This window comes from Eublepharis macularius, chromosome 8, assembly GCF_028583425.1.
Source record: "Eublepharis macularius isolate TG4126 chromosome 8, MPM_Emac_v1.0, whole genome shotgun sequence".
Classification (NCBI taxonomy): Eukaryota; Metazoa; Chordata; class Lepidosauria; order Squamata; family Eublepharidae; genus Eublepharis; species Eublepharis macularius.
The window spans coordinates 1,208,278-1,227,702 of NC_072797.1; the positions used below are offsets into that span (position 1 = coordinate 1,208,278).

At 54.0% G+C, this 19,425-nt stretch overlaps 1 protein-coding gene across 1 annotated transcript in view; it reads left to right on the plus strand.

Moving 5' to 3' along the window:
* The first annotated feature begins 16,506 nt into the window (after window positions 1–16,506).
* Window positions 16,507–19,425, plus strand: part of ATOSB (atos homolog B) — a 33,915-nt gene continuing 30,996 nt past the window's right edge. Inside the window, exon 1 of the mRNA XM_054987052.1 lies at window positions 16,507–16,593. The gene's annotated coding sequence lies outside the window, so the exon portion shown is untranslated. The remainder of the gene's footprint in view (window positions 16,594–19,425) is intronic.

Genomic DNA, 19,425 nt, shown 5'->3' on the forward strand with positions numbered 1-19,425 from the left:
CAGAGCCGCCGCATTGTTTAACGCCCTGACTCTTCAGTGGTGGGTTTTTAATGCTTTTCTTCTTCCAAGTGGGTTTTTTTAAGCCTTCGGGTGGTAGCGGCTTCCTTCTGTTCTGCCCCCTCCCCCTGCAAACAGGCTGTCTGGGTGACTGAGAGGGGGGCGTCCTTGGTGTCGTCGTCCCCCCCCCAGCTGTTTCGTTAGCCTGTTTGTTTTTTAAAAGAGAAGCTTTTAATGCCAGCATTACACTTGTCTAGTTAAACATTTTGTCTTCCTCATTCCCCTTTACTGAAAGCCCAATCTTCTGCAACGTGTTGACTCATACCTTTTGACCTTCCCTCCTCCAGCCTTATGCATCTGGTACTGGGGGGCATATGCCTCGGAAAGTGGACATTCCTTTGAGCTGCTGTGGCTAACAGCCGGCCTATCTACTGTGAATAAGAGCATAAGCCATGCTGGATCAGGCCAATGTCCCATCCAGTCCAACACTCTTGAGTCACACACTGGCCAAAAAACCAGGCATCCTCAGGAGGTCTGCCAGTGGGGAAGGGACACGGGAAGCCCTCCCACTGATTGCACCCCCCAAACACCAAGCATACAGAGCATCACTGCCCGAGACAGAGAGCTCCATCTATACCTTGTGAATCTGTCTGAGCTTTTCTTTTAAGACCATCCAGTCTGGTGCCTACCGTGCCATCACAGTTCTCTACATTAATTGCATGTTGTGGAGGGCTTTCTGGCAGTGACGTCAGGGTCTGCTGCTTTGGGGCTCTTTTCTCTAAGCCCAGATGTAGGGAACTGGCTGGGATCACTCACTGTGTAGGGAAACACCGGGAAACAGAATTCTGGATTACGTGGGCCTTAAATATCTACTGTGTGTATTATCTAAAACACATCTGTTATTTACATTTACAAACAGCAAATCTCTATACTTCCCATTATGGCAACAGATTTCCTCTTGAATTTTCTAGTGCTCCGAACACTAGACTGGGTCAGTGGTGCTACGCTACACATATTTACTCATAAGTAAGTTTGTTTTAAAGTAAATTCACTTAGCCTTACTCTCAAGGAAGTCTACACAGGCTTTCAAACAGGGCTGGATCCTGCACTGAGTGAAGCCCTTTGCAAGCCCAAAGGCTAAAACAACATAATTGCACCATAAATGTGGGATCTCAGTCCTGCTTGCCAAGTTGGATTAGTGCAAGCAAAGCCCACCGGTCCCAATGGGAATTGCTTCCCAGTGATACTGTTTTGGATTGCTCTTTTAATTCAGATGATACATGAAAGCCTGCGTGGGGTGGTGCTTGGAGCGTCAGGCCAGGTTCTAATCCCCGCTCTGCCATGGAAGCTCCCCGGGGGTCCTTGGGACAGAGTGCCCTCAAGTCATAGCTTTTCAGGGCAAGAGACCAGCCGAGGTGCTTTGCCATTGCCTGCCTCTGCAGCCCTGGTCTTTGTTGGGGGTCTCCCATCCAACTACTAACCAAGGCTGCCCCTGCTTTGTTTCGGAAGATTGCAGAAATTTGAAAAGCAGCAGCAATCTCATACAGAGGGGCAGCAATCTTAGCAGTGAGCACAGATGACTGGGAGTGAGCAGGCCAAAGCCCGGCAAAGCTAGACGTTGCTCCCTCCAGGGCCCAAAGAGATTTGCCAAGAGGACCGTGGGGGCTGTGGCTGCTACTGCAGGCTCCTGGCAGCCACTTTCTCTGCGTACCCCTGGCCAGCCCAGGGGCAGAGAAGACTGGCCGAGAGGATTCAGGAATGGGGGGGGGGTGCCATCCCCAAGTAGCAGCCCCAGCCCCACCCCCACCCCCACTGCTGCCTGCTCCCTGGAGCTGCATGTGTCTCTTCTGTGGCCACCTGTTCCTGTTTGCCTTTCACTGCAGTTTGCTTTCTGTTGCTTCTTGCTGGAAAAGCAAATAAGGAAAGGCCCAATTAAACACCCCTCTGCGCACAATGCATGACTCAAAAGCTCAGCCCGTGCCTGTGAGCTTTGCAAGCAGCCTCCAAAGTTTGGGTGTGGCTCACTCTGGCTTCTGGCCAGCATCAAAAGCTGAGCAATGCTCCAGGGAAGGAAATGGACCCTAGCCTCAAGGTGTGAGGTGACCCTTGGGTGGAGCAGGCAGCCCTGAGGTCGGCAGCTGTCTGCGGGACAGTGCCACGCCTTCCAGCCGGACACCAGCCGGTTGCCTTGTGCTGAAGGTCTCTGCTCAGTTCTTGGCAGCATCCCCAGCTAAAGGACTTCAGAGAGCTGGGGCTTTCTCTGCCTGTTGTGCTCGGGACAGCTCAGCCTCTTTCCCCATGGCTGCCAGATCACCCTTAGCAACCACCAGGAAACTTACCTTCGGGGGGGGGGACTCACCAGAGACGCTGTGATGTCACTCTCTCTGTGCCTGGAAGTGACGTCAGCACATGGCCCAGGACATGCTAGCAGTTTACCATAGAGTCTTTGCAGAAGGCTAGAGTGTCCCTTGTCACTTCTAGTTTAAACATTTGTGATGGAGGCCTTCTGTCCCCTCCCCCATTCCTCCCACCAGTGCCCAAAGCACTGGCAGGTGTCAAGGGGAATTGCTCCTGGCACCCCTACCCCTCTGTGCCTCTCCACCAGCAAGGTACAATGCCCTGTGCTAGGCTTGCCAGCCTCCAGGTGACAGCTGGAGATCTCCCAGAATTGCAGCTGATCTCCAGGCAATGGAGATCAGCTCCCTGGGAGACAATGGCTGCTTTGAAAGGTGAACTCTGTGGAATTATACCCCCACTAAGGCCCCTCCCCTCCCCAAACCCCACCCTCTTCCGGTTCCGCTGCCAAAATCTCCAGGAATTTCCCAGCCTGGGCCTGGCAACCCTACCGTGCGCTCTAAGTGAATGTGGCAGGATCCTTTGGGACAGAGTCCCATGCCCTGAGGCTTCCTGGCTGGGGGGTCATGTAGTAATGGGGGGGGCTGGGTTAGAGCAGGGGAGGGGTTTGGCTGCTGCTGGGGGTGGAGTGATTGGTAGTTAGGATCTGGTGCTCCACCAGGGCCTTCGGTGGGGTTGCCCTATACCCTCCCAGTACGGCGGGGGCGGGGGACTCACCTGGCACTTACTTTGTGCCAGAAGTGTGCTGTCTCCTCGGCATGTGCGAAGCATGCAGGTGCTCCAGGGCCCACGTGATGACATCACTTATAGTGGTGCTTTATGGTTTGCAATGGCCTTTGGCCCAATGCAATAAATCCTGAACTGAACTGGTCGTGCTGTCATTGCGCCAACTGGGGGGGGGGGCATTGTCCAGCCCCGTCCCCTGACAGCTCAGCGACTTGCACGGGCACTGCGCTGCAGCATTCCCACACTGGTGCCCGAGTGGGGTGCACTTACACACCCAAACACACACACACAACAATTGCGCTGTAAGAGCGATGAGACCCTTCAAAGTCCTCGAGAACTGGCAGGAGGGCAACGCCTTGACGGGGCAGGCTGTGCTCAAGTCCCTGCTGGGCAGGATTCAAGAGCCTAATGAGGGCTCCTCAGCCTGCAGGCGAAGAGGCGCTGCCAGGGCAACTGCCTGCCGGATGGGAGTGCAGCCTGGCTTTGTTTAGCCGTCACCTAGCAACTCGCCCCAGGCTGCCACTTGGCAGCTGCAGGAAGCAGAAGCGGGGGGGGGGGGACCCAACTGTCCCGTCGTGTCGCTCAGGTCTCATCCCTGGTCACATGCCGTGATCTCCACAGTGACGTGGTACAGCCATTGTTATAGCAGGGAAGTTTTGCAAACTGGGAGCGTATTTATGGGCAACCCCTGGATGGCCTCTGTAAATTCCACTGTTCTTTTTCCCGTCAAGCAGGAAAACATCCAGCAGGGAAAAAAATCCGGGTATCCTGTGCAGACAGAGGTTTGTGAAAGTCCAAGACTGGCAGTGCAGAAAGCTGGCAGTTGTAAAGCAGCCGTGGGCACCCAGGACTGCTCTCTGGGCCACTGGGCCACTGCTCCAGAGCTGCCAGAGCTTATTCTTGGCCAGGAGAATAACCCGTTAGAAGACTTGCGGCTTCTCCTCTGCCCACTCGTGGGCTTTCTTCAGAGCCACATCAGATCTGTGATGCTGGACAAAGCAGCAAACGGAGGCAACCCAGATCCAGAGGAGTCAGCCGTGTTAGTCTGTAGTCGCAAAAGAGCAAAGAGTCCAGTAGCACCTTTAAGACTAGCCAACTTTACTGTAGCATAAGTGTTATGATCTTCACTTTCTTTAGGGTGGATTTTGCTTTAAATCTCCCCCTTACACCCTCTGGGTAGTTTGCTGCCACCAGGAATATATTATTCCAAAATGTTTTATTTAAATTTTCCCTTTTGTAACGTGTTTGAGCGTCAGGCTCCTTCGTGGTTCTATGTGGCCCTGAGAATAGGAATGGGAGATAACTCTGGGATATAACAAAACAAAGTTTATTTTTTTAAGAAGCGTATTGGTTACATAAAAGTTGTTCTTAGTTCTTCTAGTTGCTTCACCCAAACTCATTCACACAGATCCCTTGTAAGGCTTCACACACCGTTAGCCTCTTTCTCTAGGCTCTATATTTCCCTCACAGAGAACCCCTCAGACAGCACACAGCCAGCCTGTTTTCTTCTCTCTCTCAATTCTTTCTCTCTCAGGCGGACACACACAGTTTGCCTGCTTCAAAGAGAGTGAATATATAGTCTCCCAGACACACTCAGTTCAGGCTTCCCCTCAGGTTGCCTTTCCCTCCCAAATACATGGACACCCTCAGGCTGCACACAGCTCGCCTCTCCGGCCCTGACTGAACCTTTTTCTCTCCCTCAGTAACTGAAAACCGCCTTCACTCCGCCCACTCTCCGACATCCACCAATCATATCACTCACTCATCTCTCTCTTTCACCCCCCCCCCACTCTTCACCTGTCTCACCAAACATTTAAAGACACATGCACCCATTTACTTGAAATCATTACAATAAGCTTTTGAGAACCACAGCTCTCTTTGTCAGATGCAAAGGTAACCCATGGCACATTGGTAGCATTGTCGACCTCCAGGAAGGGCCCGTAGATCTCCCAGAATCACAACTGATCTCCAGACCACAGCAATCCGTTCCCCTGGATAAAATGGCTGCTTTGAAGGGTGGACTCTAGGGCATTATACCTCGCAGAGCTCTCTGCCTCCCCAAATTCTGCATTCACCAGGCTCTTCCCCCACCCCACCCCGCCCAATCTCCAGGAATTTTCCAGAATGGAATTGTCAGCCCTGTATTTTGACGCAGAGGTATCTGAAGTCAGGCTCCTCCGCTGTGCTCCTCTAAGCCAGGCTACCTCTTACAAAACTACAGGCATTTCCCTGAGCATCACAGAGAGCTGGCTGCCCTCCCGGTCTGCGTTCTAACCGCTCAGCTTCCGTCTGGGGTGTGCTGAATGCGCTGGTCTCACCCTTCCTATGGAATGGGAAGGGGGCTCCAGCCTCACAGCTGCGGTCGGAAAGTCCTTGCTGAACCATCGGCTGGCCAACATCAGAGGAGCAGCAAAGAAGTGCCCACGAAAATCCAGCAGAACGTGCGCAGCAGAACGTGTGCCAATCTCGGGGCTCTCCCCATATGTACCCCAGAGAGCCCTTAGATTGGCAGGTAAACACCTACTGGTGGTCCCTGGCCCCAGGGAGGCTCAGCTGGCCTCAACCAGGGCCAGGGCGCTTTCCGTCCTGGCCCCAACCTGGTGGAACTCTCTGTCGGAGGATACTCGGGTCCACCAAGACCTTGTATCTTTTTGGCAGGCCTGTAAGACGGAGCTGTTTTGCCGGGCATATGGTTGAGGCCAGCACTTGGATCCATTCTAAGTAGCCTCCCTGCCGGTGTCCTACTAGTGGGGGGAGCTATATGGTCCACCTGCCCCCCTATGTTCCAGGGAGTCAACCAGCCGCTCCTCCACCCTCTTTCCCCCTGTGGACGGTGTGCAGGGAAAGGGGAGTGGCGCCCCATCGGGGATACTGAAATGTATGCTGCTATATTAAGATGTGATTTTATTGTTTTACTGTTTTACCTGTTTAACTCTGTGATCTATTTATTTCCGTCAGTCGCGTGCTCTCAGTCTAGCCTACCTCCCAGGGAGGTGAGGATGAAATGGAGGCCACAGGCATAGACAGCTTTGAAAGGGGATTTGAGGGAGTCGCAGTCTATCAGCGGCTGCCAGCCCCACTGCCTGAAGGGAACCTCCACGTTCAGAGGCAGTCAACCGCTGAATCTCGGGGCCAAGAGGCAACTTTAGGGGAAGGCCTCGGCCTCTCGGCCCTGCTTGTGGCATCCCACAGAGTAACGGGCTGGCTTCTGTGTGTGAGGAGGAGGATGATGCTGGACTAGACGGACGGCTCTTCTGACCCCGCAAGCCTCTTATGTTCTTACATAAGATATGCTGTGAACAATACAGCACCAACTGCGTCACAAAAATTCAAAATCAGTGCAGCAGAAATAAGATAATAGCAGCAGCAAGCAGTGCAGGGAACCCCAACTCTGTATCCAAAATAGTCAGTGCAATAAACTATAACCCTGTTCCGTGTATGAAAGAGCCTTCCTGACCAATTTACTACAGCCTGATTCTCTTATAAAACATTCGATAACAACACAGTACAAAAATGGCAATATGCACAGGAGACTGCAACCCCTAATCCCTTCTTAAAGGTGCCCTCCTGACCAGCTCCATCGTCTCCATCTCTATTTCCTTTATAAAAATGTACTCCAGGACATTTCTGTGGAATTATAATAATAATCAGGGCTTTTTTTCTGGGAAAAGAGGTGGTGGAACTCAAGACCGCACAATGACATCACTTTGGTTCAGCTGGAACAAGGGGGGAGTTTTTTAAAGTTTAAATTGCCCTCGGTGAAAATGGTCCCAAGGCCGGTGGCCCTGCCCCCTGATCTCCAGACAGAGGGGAGTTGAGATTGCCCTCCGCGCCACTTTGCAATGCTGGGCAGCGTGGAGGGCAATCTAAACTCTCCTCTACCTGGAGATCAGGGGGCAGGGCCACCGGCCTTGGCACCATTTTTAAGAGGTGCCAGAACACCGTTCCACGTTCCTGCTGAAATAAAGGCCTGATGATAATAATAATAACATTCAATTTATATATGGCCCTTCAGGACAACTTAACACCCACTCAGGGCGGTTTACAAAGTATGTTATCATTATCCCTACAACAACAATCACCCTGTGAGATGGGTGGGGCTGAGAGAACTCAGAGAGAGCTGTGACTAACCCAAGGTCACCCAGCTGGCTTCAAGCGGAGGAGTGGGGAATCAAACCCGGCTCTCCAGATCAGAGAAGTGTAGGAGCCTTCCTGACCCCCTTTAGCAGGTCATTCCACAAATTGGGATCCAGAACAGACAAAGGCTCCAATCCAGGCAGATGCTGATTTGCAGAGGCTACCTTCAGAAGATGCAGCAGTCTTGGTGAGATATATTGGGAGAGCAAAATCAAAAAGAGTCCAGTAGCACCTTTAAGACTAACCAATTTTATTTTATTGTAGCATAAGCTTTCGAGAATCAAGTTCTCTTCATCAGATGCCTGATCCGAACTGGTCAAACCCAGAAGAGGAGGGGAGGGGAAAGAACGGGACATATATCACAAGGGGACAGAATGCAATTAGTGTGAAGGCAATCAAAACATTCCTTTGCTTGTAAATGTAAACATCTCCTTTTGGTGTGGAGTCAGTTTGCCGCAGTGAAGGAGAGATGTTCCTTTAGACTGTGGACCCTGGGATATGAAGGGCTTTATGGGTGACAAACACCTTGAACTGAACTTGTGGATTAGTAGGTAACCATTATAAGGACAGCAGAACAGGTGTAATATACATACTTCGCTTAGCTCCCAATAGCCGTCAAGCTTTGGAGTTCTGTGGCAGCTGAAATTTGCAGATTGTCCTTGCACATGCCGGCAACCCCTGGGAGATTTTGAGGGTGGGGCAGAAAAAGTGTTGCGCAGGTGTCAACATCGGGCTAAAACCCAGAAGAGATGCCACTGATGCTCTAGGATTTCGCCAGTCTTGACAGAAGTGCTTGCCTCATCAGGAGGGCCCTTTTGTATAGGGAATAGGATTACTCTGTGCTTGGGCAGAGAGGGAGACAGGCGGGCTGTGCGGGAGGCCCCTGGCATACCGCTGGGCTTAGCACCTGAAGTCTGTCACCGGCTCCGTCCCCCGGCCCTTTAAGGCTCTGCAGGCGGCGGCTGAGTCACGGGGGCTCCCTTGAAGGTGTCCATTGGTACCTGTTGCCCTATTTGAGCTGAGGCTGCTGGCTCTGAGACTGTGGACCACAGCCTGGAGACTGGACGAATTCCTGCCGCCCTGGATGCTTCCTGAGCGGTAGTGCGCTGGTGAAACGCCTCTGGCCCACCTGTGGACCCCGGGTGGCAGAAGACGACTGAGCCTGGGATGCCTTTGTTTGCATGGGGGGAAACAGGGTGCGGCAGGGAGGTAAAGCCATTCTGTTGTTGTCTTGGACCAAGTGAGAGCTGGTTGTCTTTGCGTTTCTCTTTTATCCTGAATGAGATGAGGGCTGGTCTCTGGGCTTGCTTGCCAGAGACGGCATCTGGACTGTAGCGCTTAAGTGTGTTCGCCCTGGGGGCTCCTGCTGGCTGGGAGTATGTTTGGGGGAGCAGCATAGGGATGGGGATGGGGCCACAGTTGGCAGGGTGCTGGGTAGGGGAGACCCAGTGGGGAGAGGAGAACAGGCCCGCTAAGGGCAAGGGGCAGCAGAGATCTGCAGGCTGTTGCCCTTTCTGTTCTTCTTCCAGCCAGAGGGATGCTGGTGACCATATTGATATTGCATGAGGCCATAGTATCTTGCTTTTAAGTGCTAGGTCAGCTACAAGCAAAACAGCAATTATATGGGATTTAATTCTGGATCCGAGTGGTGAGCTGGCAGGTATCCCTGAGACCTGGCTGGGGAAGGAATGAACCTTTCCTAACTCTACCCTCCGCAGTACTTGGTGATGCGTCAGCACAGGCCCAGCAGGCAGGGAGGTGGTGCAGCTGCAGGCTCTTGGGTTTCTATCCCCCTGGCTCGATGCCCTGTCCAGGATCCAGCTGGGTTTCAGAGGGTGTTGTCCGGGGTCTACAGCCCAGCCCCTAGACTTACCTGGAGGACGGGAGACAGTGGCCCAGTTGCCTCAGCAGACAGCCAGACCCAGCACCAGCCGGCCACCGGGGGAAGGGAAGAGACACCCAAGTCACAGAGGGTTAGAAGGGGAAGGTGGAGACCAGCTAGTCCCACCCTCCAGTGGGAGTCCAGGGGGCCAGGCAGGGAGAATGGGGGCAACCCAGAATAGGCTACAGCACATGGGGAGGGCCAAGACAGGGGGGACAGGCAGCCAGCAGTGGGCCAAGCTGAAGCCTTACCAGCCAGGGAGGAGAAGCAGCCTCAGCAGCTCAGAGCCACGCCCCAGCCTGCAGCCCAGCTGGAAAGCAATAACCTAGCCCAGGGGATGCTAGGAGCTAAGCAGCTTCAGGTGAAGCTGCCTGAGGCATTCTGTGGGAGATGGACAGCCAGCCAAGGAGGCTCAGCTGTGCCTGCCTTCAGCCGTCTGCTCAGCCAGGGAGGCTGGACAGCCAGCCAATGAGGTGCAGGTGGACCGACCCAGGGCTTCCAGCCAAACGAGCACAGGTGCAGCTGCCTAGGCTAGCTAGGGCCATGGTTAGAAGGCAGCAGGAGGGTGTGGTTGGCAGGTGGAGCATGGCTAGGCTGAAGGGATAAAAGAGAAGCCCACCCAGAGGGTGGAGTGGGGTGAGTTGAGTAGAGTTGGAGCAGAGCGAGAGTGGAGATGAGAAGGAGAGTTGATGAAGGAGGAGATGGCGGAGATCAAAGGGGGTGAGTGGCGCAGGTTGAGCAGGCCAGCGAGTGGACTGAGAGGGAGCCTGGGTGAGGTATGCCGCCCCTCCTTCCACAGAGCAGGGTCCTGCAGCATCCCTGGTGCCCCCCTGACAGGTGTATCCAGTTGGTGTTCCACCCATTCAGCTGCCCAACCCGCTCCCTGCTTCAGCTGGTCTCGGGGGTGGTGCTGAAGAGGCTGGTTGTTTGGGGGGACATTAACATCCATGCTAAGGTACTTTGTTGGGAGAGGGTCAGGATTTCATGGTCTCCATGACAAATGTGGGCCTCTGTCAGGTAATGATGGCCCCCACATACTGTGCAGGGACACTTGCTCTGGTGCTTTGCTCTGGGCAGGAAGAAGGGTGATGTGAAAGGGGGGGGGATTGAAGACGGCCCCCGTGCCACGGACAGATCGCTCCTTGCTGGGGTTTAGGCTTGCAGGGGTAACAAGACTCCGAAGGGTGGAGGATCGACCAAGATGACCCCTCCCCCAGTCGGATCCAACTGGTTTTCAGATGGCACGAGGGGATTTTCCTGTTGAACTGGCTGGCGTGCCTGTTGATACCCTGGTTGACTTCTGGAATGAGGAAATGATGCAGACAATTGCTCCCAGGTGCCCTCTCTCCTATCCAGGGGCCCCGGCAGCCCCTGAAAAGACAGGTGAGATGACTAGAGCAACAGTGGAGAAAGACGTGGGATGAATCCGAGAGCCAAGCTACAAGTGACGCCTTACACAGGTTGGACACTTGTCAGCTTCCCTCAAGTTTTGGTGGGAAATGTAGGCGCCCTGGTTTTACAGCTTGGCTCTCCATTACAGCTGCAAGACCAGGATGCCTACATTTCCCATCAAAATTTGAGGGAAGCTGACTAGTGTCCAACCTGTGTAAGGCGTCACTTGTAGTTTGGCTCCAAGAAGGCACAGGCTGGAACTCATTTAAAGCCTCTTCTGTGGCAGCCGTGGCAGCAAAGAAACTGTATTTGCCCACCACTATTACATCCACACCCTGTAGACCTGCTGCACTCATCCAGGCTGTCAGGGAGTTATTGGATTCTGGCCTACAGGCGGTGATGGACTGTCCTGCAGCCTGCTGTGATCATTTTGCTAAACACTTTGCAGATAAAATATCCTGCCTCTGCTCTGATCTTGACTCTGTATTAGAAGGATCAGATAGTCCCGGGGTGCTGACTTGTCTGGTTGTGTGGGATAGCTTTCAGTTAGTTAGTTCTGTGAAGAGGATTCTTGGGAGCCTGAGACATACCACCCACTTGTATGATCTTTGCCCCTCTTGGCTGCTTACATCTGCCATGTGGACGAATGGACTGGGTCCCAGAGAGAGGAAATGCCTCCCTGAGAGAGGGGGTGGTTGCCCCTGCCTTGAGGTGGGCAGAGATGCATCCACTCCTAAAGAAGCCTACTCTGCACCCAGGAGAGTTGAATGACTACCGTCTAGCAGATGCTTCTAGGTTCCCAAATTCCCTGGCTTTAGGATTCTAAATTCCCTTGATCCTCTGGTAGGAGCTTGGAACATGAAGCTCCTTGAAGCTATTGTCAGTGCTGCTTCTTGTCACCCTCTCCAACCCTTACCATAGTTCACCATGAAGCTGAGTGAACTAAAGAGGCCTGGAAGATGCTTAGAAATACACTGGTGAGAAACTTGTTCTGAAACTGAAGACCTATGAAGCAGCAATGAGAGCAGCAAAGAAACGCTATTTCTCTCCAACCACTGCATCAGCTAGTTCACAACCATCCCAACTCTTCAAAGCATCTCAGCATCTTTGAACTCCTAAATCTGAACCTCTACAGTCTCAAGAAGAGACAATTACCTGTGATGACTTTGCAAATTCCTCCCCCCCCCCAATAAACTGGCACAAATACTCTGATCTGGAAGCCAGCTGTAATATAGACAAGGTGGAAGAAATGCTTTGCCCTATGGACATCCTTGACCCAGTTACAGCGATGGATATTGACCAGATCCTGGGTCAGCCACAGCTCTCTCAGAGCTCTCTCAGCCCCGCCCACCTCACAGGGTGATTACTGTTGTGGGGATAATGACATACTTTGTAAACCACTCTGAGTGGGCGTTAAGTTGTCCTGAAGGGCGGTATATAAATCGAATGTTGTTGTTGTTATCCATGACGGCCCCTACTTGTCTGCTGGATCCTTGCCCAGCTTGGCTGTTGTGCTGGAAATAATTTCATTTTCCGGTGACACAGGCAGGTACATGCGTCACACCCATCCCACCAGCCAGGTAATCAATTGGTGGGGGCAGTGGCAGACTTGGGTTGGGGATCCTCCACCATAGCAAGGTTCAGGTGGGTAGATATGTTGGTCAGCAGTAGAAGAGCAAGATTTGAGTTCAGTAGCACCTTAAAGACCAACTAGATTTCCAGGGTAGGAGCCTGTGAGAGTCATAGCTCTTTTGCAAAAGAATAAATGGCCAAAAATCTGATTGTAAAAAATTCAGCATCAAATAACAGTTGAAGAACATTTTAATCTTCAAGGTCATTCCATTGCTGACCTAAGAGCAGCAGTACTCAAGCAGAGAAACCTGTAAGGAAAACGACAAAAGGGGATTGCTGGAATTGAGTTTATTTGCAAATCTGGACCAATGGACCCCCTTCCAAGGCTTAATTGGGATACTAGATTCTTCTCTCATTACAGACGAAGATCTTCTTTTCACAGTCCTGCCCTATCAAACTAATTACCGGCGGTCAGCATTTTGAAAGTACTTTAACTGTTTTTAACTGCTGGTTTTGATTTTACATTGTAAAAGGCAATGTGCACCCTTGGAGGAAGGGTGGCTAATAAATATTTTAAATAAATAAATAAATTATAGCGTTTGTGAGGAGGCAGTTACCTGTGACATGATAACAAAAAGGGTTGTTATATGCCTGGGGCTTCCAGTGTTATGAAGGCTCTTTCTTGAAGATATTCCAGTCTAGTGAAGGGCAGCAAGATTCGAGCACCTTAAAGACCAAAAAGATTTTCAGGTTATAAACTTTCAAGAGTCAAAGTTCCCTTCTTCGGATCTTTCTGATCCGCTTTGACTCTCCAAAGCTTATACCCTGAAAATCCTGTTGGTCTTGAATAATGCCTTGAATAATGTCTGTTTGCTGTTTTACAGTAGACCAAGACTGCTACCCACCTGAAACTATCACTAGAGGGCAGTAGCTCTCCTCTTTACACCTTTTAAACACTTTATGTTTTAATGTTCTGGCTGGGTCTAATGCTTGGTTTTCATTAACAACTTACGTTTTATTTTGTAAGCTGCCTCAGGCAGGTTCTCTAGAAAGGCAGGATAACAATGTCCTGAACAAACAATTAATAAACTGCAACTTAATTCAGTTTGTCGAACTCATACATGGTAAACCCAGAGAAAAGCACAGCCCCATTTACCAAGCCTCTCTCTTCCCTGGTACTTGTCTGTCTACATATCTGCCATGAGTATTTTTCTGTATTCTATGCTCTATACTGATCCTCTGAGAGTATATGAAGTTGCATATCAGTGGCCTGTTTGGCTGGGAGTTGCTTATCTTACAGGTGCCTACTGTGATGTCTACTTTTGTTTTTGCAGCTGCTCGAGAATGTGCCCTTGAGTGCCGGCTTGAGCCTGGGAACTAAAAATGACTTCCTTTTTGCTTCTCTCCTCCAGTTCTTCTTTCCTCCTATCTCAAACCCCCTTCCCGGCTCTTTCGCGCCAGAATCCTAACTGCCCATATCCTACAGGCGGAAACTCGCCCTATAACTAACCCATGTCACTTCTGCCAATATGTGTATGCTGATACTGATGGACCTCTAATAAAGTATCTTTAACTCATACACTGGAGTGTGTGCAGTGGAGTACTAGGGGGATCTAACTGCCAGAACCTGACATAAGATGGGTGGGAGTGCGAGACAAAACATGACTAAGGCACGGCAAGAGTCCACAGGCGTGTGACATATCCTGGCTTGGCAAATAATTTTTTTCTCCAAGCACCATTCACACTAATGTTTTATACTTCAAGTAATTCCAAGGAGGAGTAATAACACTGACATCCTAACCAGTTATACCTTTTAAGCCCAATGATTTTAGAAGGGTCTAAAGTTGGAAGCTAAGCAGGGTTGGTCTTGATTAGTAATTGGATGGGAGACCTCCAACGAAGACCAGGTTGCAACGGCCAACCACCTCTGCTGGTCTCTTGCCTTGAGAACCTCACCAAGGTCTCAGCTATGACTTGAGGGCACTCCCCACCACCACCAACTCTGCTTAGCCCTGACCTGGATGGCCCCGGCTAGCCTGATCTCTTCAGATCTTGGAAACTAAGCAGAGGTGGCCCTGGTTAGTTCTTGGATGGAAGACCTCCAAGGACTTCTACGTGGAAGCAGCAGCCAATAACAAACTCTGCTCACGTCTTTGCCTTGAAAACCCTATGGGATTGCCTTGAACTGGCAACTTGACGGCACTTCACACACGACTCTACTCAGAATTGCATTGCAAATCTTATTAGACTGCAGTTCACAAGAGGTTGTCCCTTCAACAAGATCAAACACTTCTCTTTACTCAGACCTTTACCTAAGGGCCTCCATCATTTGATGTCTGCTCTTAGCCTAGGACTTTTTTATCAGTGTAATTTTTCAGCTGCTCTGTGTGTTTTATGTGCTGTTATGCCCTGCCTTGTTTTAACGGGCATGGTTTTATTGACTTTTTTATTTCGTTGACTTGGCTTGTTTAGCGGCCTTGTTCCCCATATGGTTTGCTTTCACTTACTTGTCATTGTCTTGGTTGGACAAGCTGCCTAGAGGTGGCAGATAAATTCTAAATAATTGGTCCGAGCAAGCAAGAGCTATGAAAAGTAGAATGCAGCATTGAGGCATGCCCTCAAACATTCCATCTAACAACATTTTGTTTCCAGGAATTAAAACACCTTATGTCAAGTGTCTCTGAGCATGTGTAGAAACTCCTCTGCTCCCATAAGGGAATTTATGTCCTAAAAACAAAATAGGCAAAGCACTTCTGTTCATTACTGGAGTGTTTTTCCTGTGGGAAGACGGGTGACTTCTGAGGTGTGCCCTAGAAGCTGGCATCAACCCTCAAGTTGCCTTGCCCTCAAGTTGTCTGCCATGCTCTGGCTGATCCCTGGCTCATCTACATAGCGGTGGCTAGGACAACTAACACTGCGCCTTGTCCCTTGGCACATGAATGCATGATCACTGCACGTCATGCCCAGAACATGCATTACACTCCCAGCCACTCCACAGTCTTTTAAGGCATATAAATCACGCAGCCGACACTTGGGCATGTGCCAGATGTCTGGTGAAGAGAGACTCCAAGACTAACAGCAAAAATGGCAAGGCCGGGATCTCCCCCCCTGGCCTTGCGTCCTCTAATTCGGGCAAGACTTCCGGAGGAGCAGCCGTGCTACTTGGCTGCAGCAGAAGTAAACAGGCCGTTTGTGGCACCTTAAAGTCCAGCAAGGTATTATTCCTGAATGTTTTTTCTGGCAGGAGACCAAGAGGGTGGAATTCTGCTCCCCAACCTTTGGTTCTCTCAGACCCTCTTCCAGCTTAGCCCCCCCTCCCCCCTGGAACCGGGGCCTGCAGTCCTGGGCTCACTGCCCCCCCCCCCAGTGAGGGGCTGCCCCTGCCAAAGGGGCCCCCTCCGCCTGCGCTCCTCCGCCGGGGCCTCCCCACTCCAGCTGGTCCCCCACGAAAGCCTCGAGCCCCCCGAACGGGAAACGCGGAAGGGGCCAGGCCGGGGCTCCAAACCCTCGGCAGGCGCGGCCAGCGCGGCCCCAAGCAGACTGACGCCCGCCTAAGCCCGCTGAGGTCGGCGGGACTCGGGCGGGAAGGGCGCCGCGGCGCTGCTTCCGGGCTCCGGAGAGCTTTCTGCCGCCAAGCGCTGCTCCTCCGGCCCTCCTTCCGCGCACAGCCCGGCAGGTCAGGCCAGAGGGCGGGCCGCTTTCCCAGCCCGGCAGCCAGAGCGCCAGCGAAGCCCCCAAGAGCCCGGCACCGCCAGCGCCTCTCGGCTCGGCACGGAGCCGGCGCGCCCGGGCCGAGCCTCAGGGGGAGCCCCGCGGGCAGCGCCGCGCCAGCCACAAAGGAGAGCCTGTGGGCGGCCCCGGGCAGGTCCGCGGCTGCCCCACGCGGCAGGGTTGCCCCGCTTGCTTGCTTGCCTGCCTGCCTGCCTGGGGAAGGGGCGGCCCGGCCTCCGGCCTCGGCGGCACAAGGGGGCCGCTCCGTGCAGCGCAGGAGGGCCAAGGCACGGGGCCGTCAGGCCAGCTCGGCTCCGCTTGATCCCCACAACAACCCCGCGAGGTGGGCAGCCCCGCCGCCCCGCCGGCCCCCCGGCAGGGCGTGGCGCGGCGAAAAGGCCGGCGAGGGCCCAGGCGAGCGCAGGGGAGAGGCGGCCTCCAGGCCCAGCGCAGTCTACCGCGGCCCGCCCCGGAGCCGGGAGGGGCGGGGAGGCCCTCCTTGCGTCACCGCCCCAAGGCCCGCCCCGCAGCGCCCTGCCGCCCCCGCCCCCTCGCCCCTCGCCCAATCACGCACAGGCTCCTCCCTCCGGCCCGCCTCGGTCATCACAAATTTTGCACGTGGAGGGGGCGGAGCCGCCCTCACCGCCGGCGCCCCACCATTGGTCGCCGGGCGCCGACGTCCCGGGATCGGGCCGCGCAGGGGCCAATGAGCGCGGGGAGGGCGGGGCCCGGAGCAGACCCGGAAGCTGCTGGCCGGAGGGAGGCGCGTCCCCTCCTCGGGCCTGCCGGAGACGCCGCCGCGGGTCCCCCGAGCTCCGCAGGTAGGCCGCGCCGCCCTCGGGCCCGCCTCGCCTCGTCCCCTGCCCCCTGCAGCGACTCCGGCCCAGGCCCAGGCCGCGTGTCTCCTGGCCCGGGCACCGCCCTCCAGCAGGCTCCGGGGCCTCCAGGTTGGGGTTGCCAGCCCCCAGGGAGCGGCTGGAGATCTCCCGGAATCTCCTCTGGTCTCCCGGCCACAGCGATCCGTTCCCCTGGAGGAAGTGGCTGCCTGCCCTTCCCTCCCCAGACCCTGCTTCCTCCGGGCTTCTCCCCACCCAGCCCCAGATCTCCAGGAATCTCCCGACTTGGAACTGGCAACCGGAAGGCGAGGAAAGGAGCGGCTGCCTGACGGGGCGGGGCCGCTCCTCCTGTCCCTCGCGGGGCCCGAGCGGTGAGGGGGGGGGGGCTCGTGGATTTCCTCCGGGGCTCCGCAACCCGCCCCCAACCCGGGACCCCTCCGGGCCTCGCTGCGGCTCCGGCTGGGGCTGCAGCGCGTGGCGATCCCGGAGGAAGGGAAGGGCGTCTCGCGAATCCCGGCCTGGGCCTGCTTGGTGCGGCGGAGGCGGCGGATTGGGAGTAGAGAGGCGGGGGGGGGCGTTCGGCTGGGGCGAGGCGGCGGCCTGAGCGGGGGGGGGGGGGGGCTCGGAAGCTGCTGCGGGCGGAGGCGCCTCTGGCGTTTCTCTCCGGAGATTTGACCCCCGCCGGCTGAGGCCGGGCTGCAAAATGGAGACGCCGGGGGGGGGGGCAGGAAAACGGCCCAGGAAAGGGGGGGGGTTGGGGAGACCCCGGCAGCCTCCCGTGCAACCTTTGATCTTTGGGAAGGCCTGAAAGGGTTTTTAAGGCCGGCTTTCACGAACCTGAGGCGTAATAGGATTTTAGGAGGTGAGGCTGGAAAGGCAAGTATGTCTTGCATACATCCCCCCAACATTTCTCGTTTTTAGAAAACAAATCTGTGTCCTCCCCCCCCTTCAAATTTCCCAGAAGGGTTACATCTCTAATCCGAAATATGCTTCGGCTGGACAGCTGGTGAATGCACCCTGGAGGCTCGTACTGGGTCCTGGCAGAATTCTGGGGGTGGGGCGGGGGGGGGGTAGGTTTCCACTTCAGGGTAGGCACAGTAGGAGGCTGGATTAGGGGTGAAGTGAGAAGGTCATAAGGGGGCCCAATGGACTCCTCTGGTCCAGCAGCCAACCGGTTGCCCTGGAGGGCCAACAGACTTGGCGCAGAGACCAAGGCCTTTCCCAGATGTTGCCTCTTGGCCCTGGGATCCAGAGGTGTGCTTCCTCAAAATGTGCAAGTTTGCTGCAGTCACCCTGGCTGGTCGTCATTGATAGGCTTCTCCTTCACAGGTGCGTTTTATCCCCTTTAAAGCCACCTGTGACCCTTCACCGGCAGTGAATCCCACTATTTTCTTGTCTAACCTTATTAGTCTTCATCGTGTGCCTGCATAACCACCTTTCTTTCTAAACTGCAATGCCTCCAGCTCTTCAGATTTTCTATATAAGAAAGGTGATGTAACCACTTAATCATTTCGGTTCTCTCTTGTGTAATTCTTTAAGCTCTGCAATGTCCTTTTTGAGATACGCTGACCAGAACGGCACAGAGTCTTCCAAAGGAGGCTGCAGCAGAGATCTCGATGGGGGCATTATAATCCTGGCGGTTTTGGTTGCAGCCACTTTCCTGCTAAGCCTCGGCACCGTTTGCCGTCTGTCATTCTGCTGCAGCACGCTGGGGTGACACTTTCATTGAGCCACACGCTGTGACCCCGAGGTTTCTTTCCTCCTCATGCTCAGCAAGTTCAGACCCTGTTAGCATATATTTGAAGGTGGGGGCTTTTGTTCCACTGGGCATCACCTGACACTTCCCTACTGTCAGACCCCCCCCCCTGCAGTGGGTTGGAGTCTGGGGCCACTCTGCCCCCCCCCCCGTGTTTCTTTTTCATAGCCCAGCTTCAGCTAAGCCTCTGTGAGGGGAGGAGGCAGGTTCTAGCTCAGCCTTGGCCACTTCTCTCTCTCTCGCCATCCGCCTCTCCTTGAGCAGCCTGGGGAGCAGTCTGGCCCTTCTGCCGTGCCCCTCCCTGGGCCAGCTGATAAAGAATTGTCTAGGGAGGGGGACTGGTCCCAGGTGAGTGAAGGGACTCCTGGCCAATGACCTCCCAAGCTGTGCCCTCTCTTCTCCTGCCCCGCCCTCCTCAGATATTGGGAGAGGCCGGCCTGCCTGCTTGCCCAGCCCTCAGCTGCTGCCAGCCTGCTCCTCTGGCCTGTTCCTGGGTCCAGTCCGCTGCCCGAGCCCTGCCTCCCCTCTGAGGCCTGTGCTGGGCCTGCAAGGCTGTGTGTCTGCAGCTGGGGCAGCTCCTGGCATGGCCTCCCCTTGGCTCTTTTCCCTGCAGTCCGTGGTTGGGCTGCCTGCCCTGGTGCTGCCTGTGTGAGGGGGTCACCCTGGAAGTAGATGAGTGTAGGTTGGGACTAGGTCCCACAGATGTCTACATTAAACTTTGTTTGCCATGTTGTTGCCCACTTACCCAATTTGTGGGGTGCCTCCTGGAGCTTTCCTCAATCTGCCTGGGTTTTCACCATCCTGAACAATTTGGTATCCTCTGCAAACTAGGCTGTTACACTGCTCATCTCCAGTTCTAGGCAACTGATTTATTTTCTTTACTGTATTTAGAGCCTGCCTTTCTCACTGAGACCCAGCACAGATTACAGAGGGTAAACCTATAAGGGTCCATACAAAGAGATGTCTACTAAGCACAGCATAGGTTGATACAGTCAATACAAGGAGGCAGCAGATGAGTTACAGGCTAGGAGTGGGATTGGTAAAATCGGAATGAGAGTAGC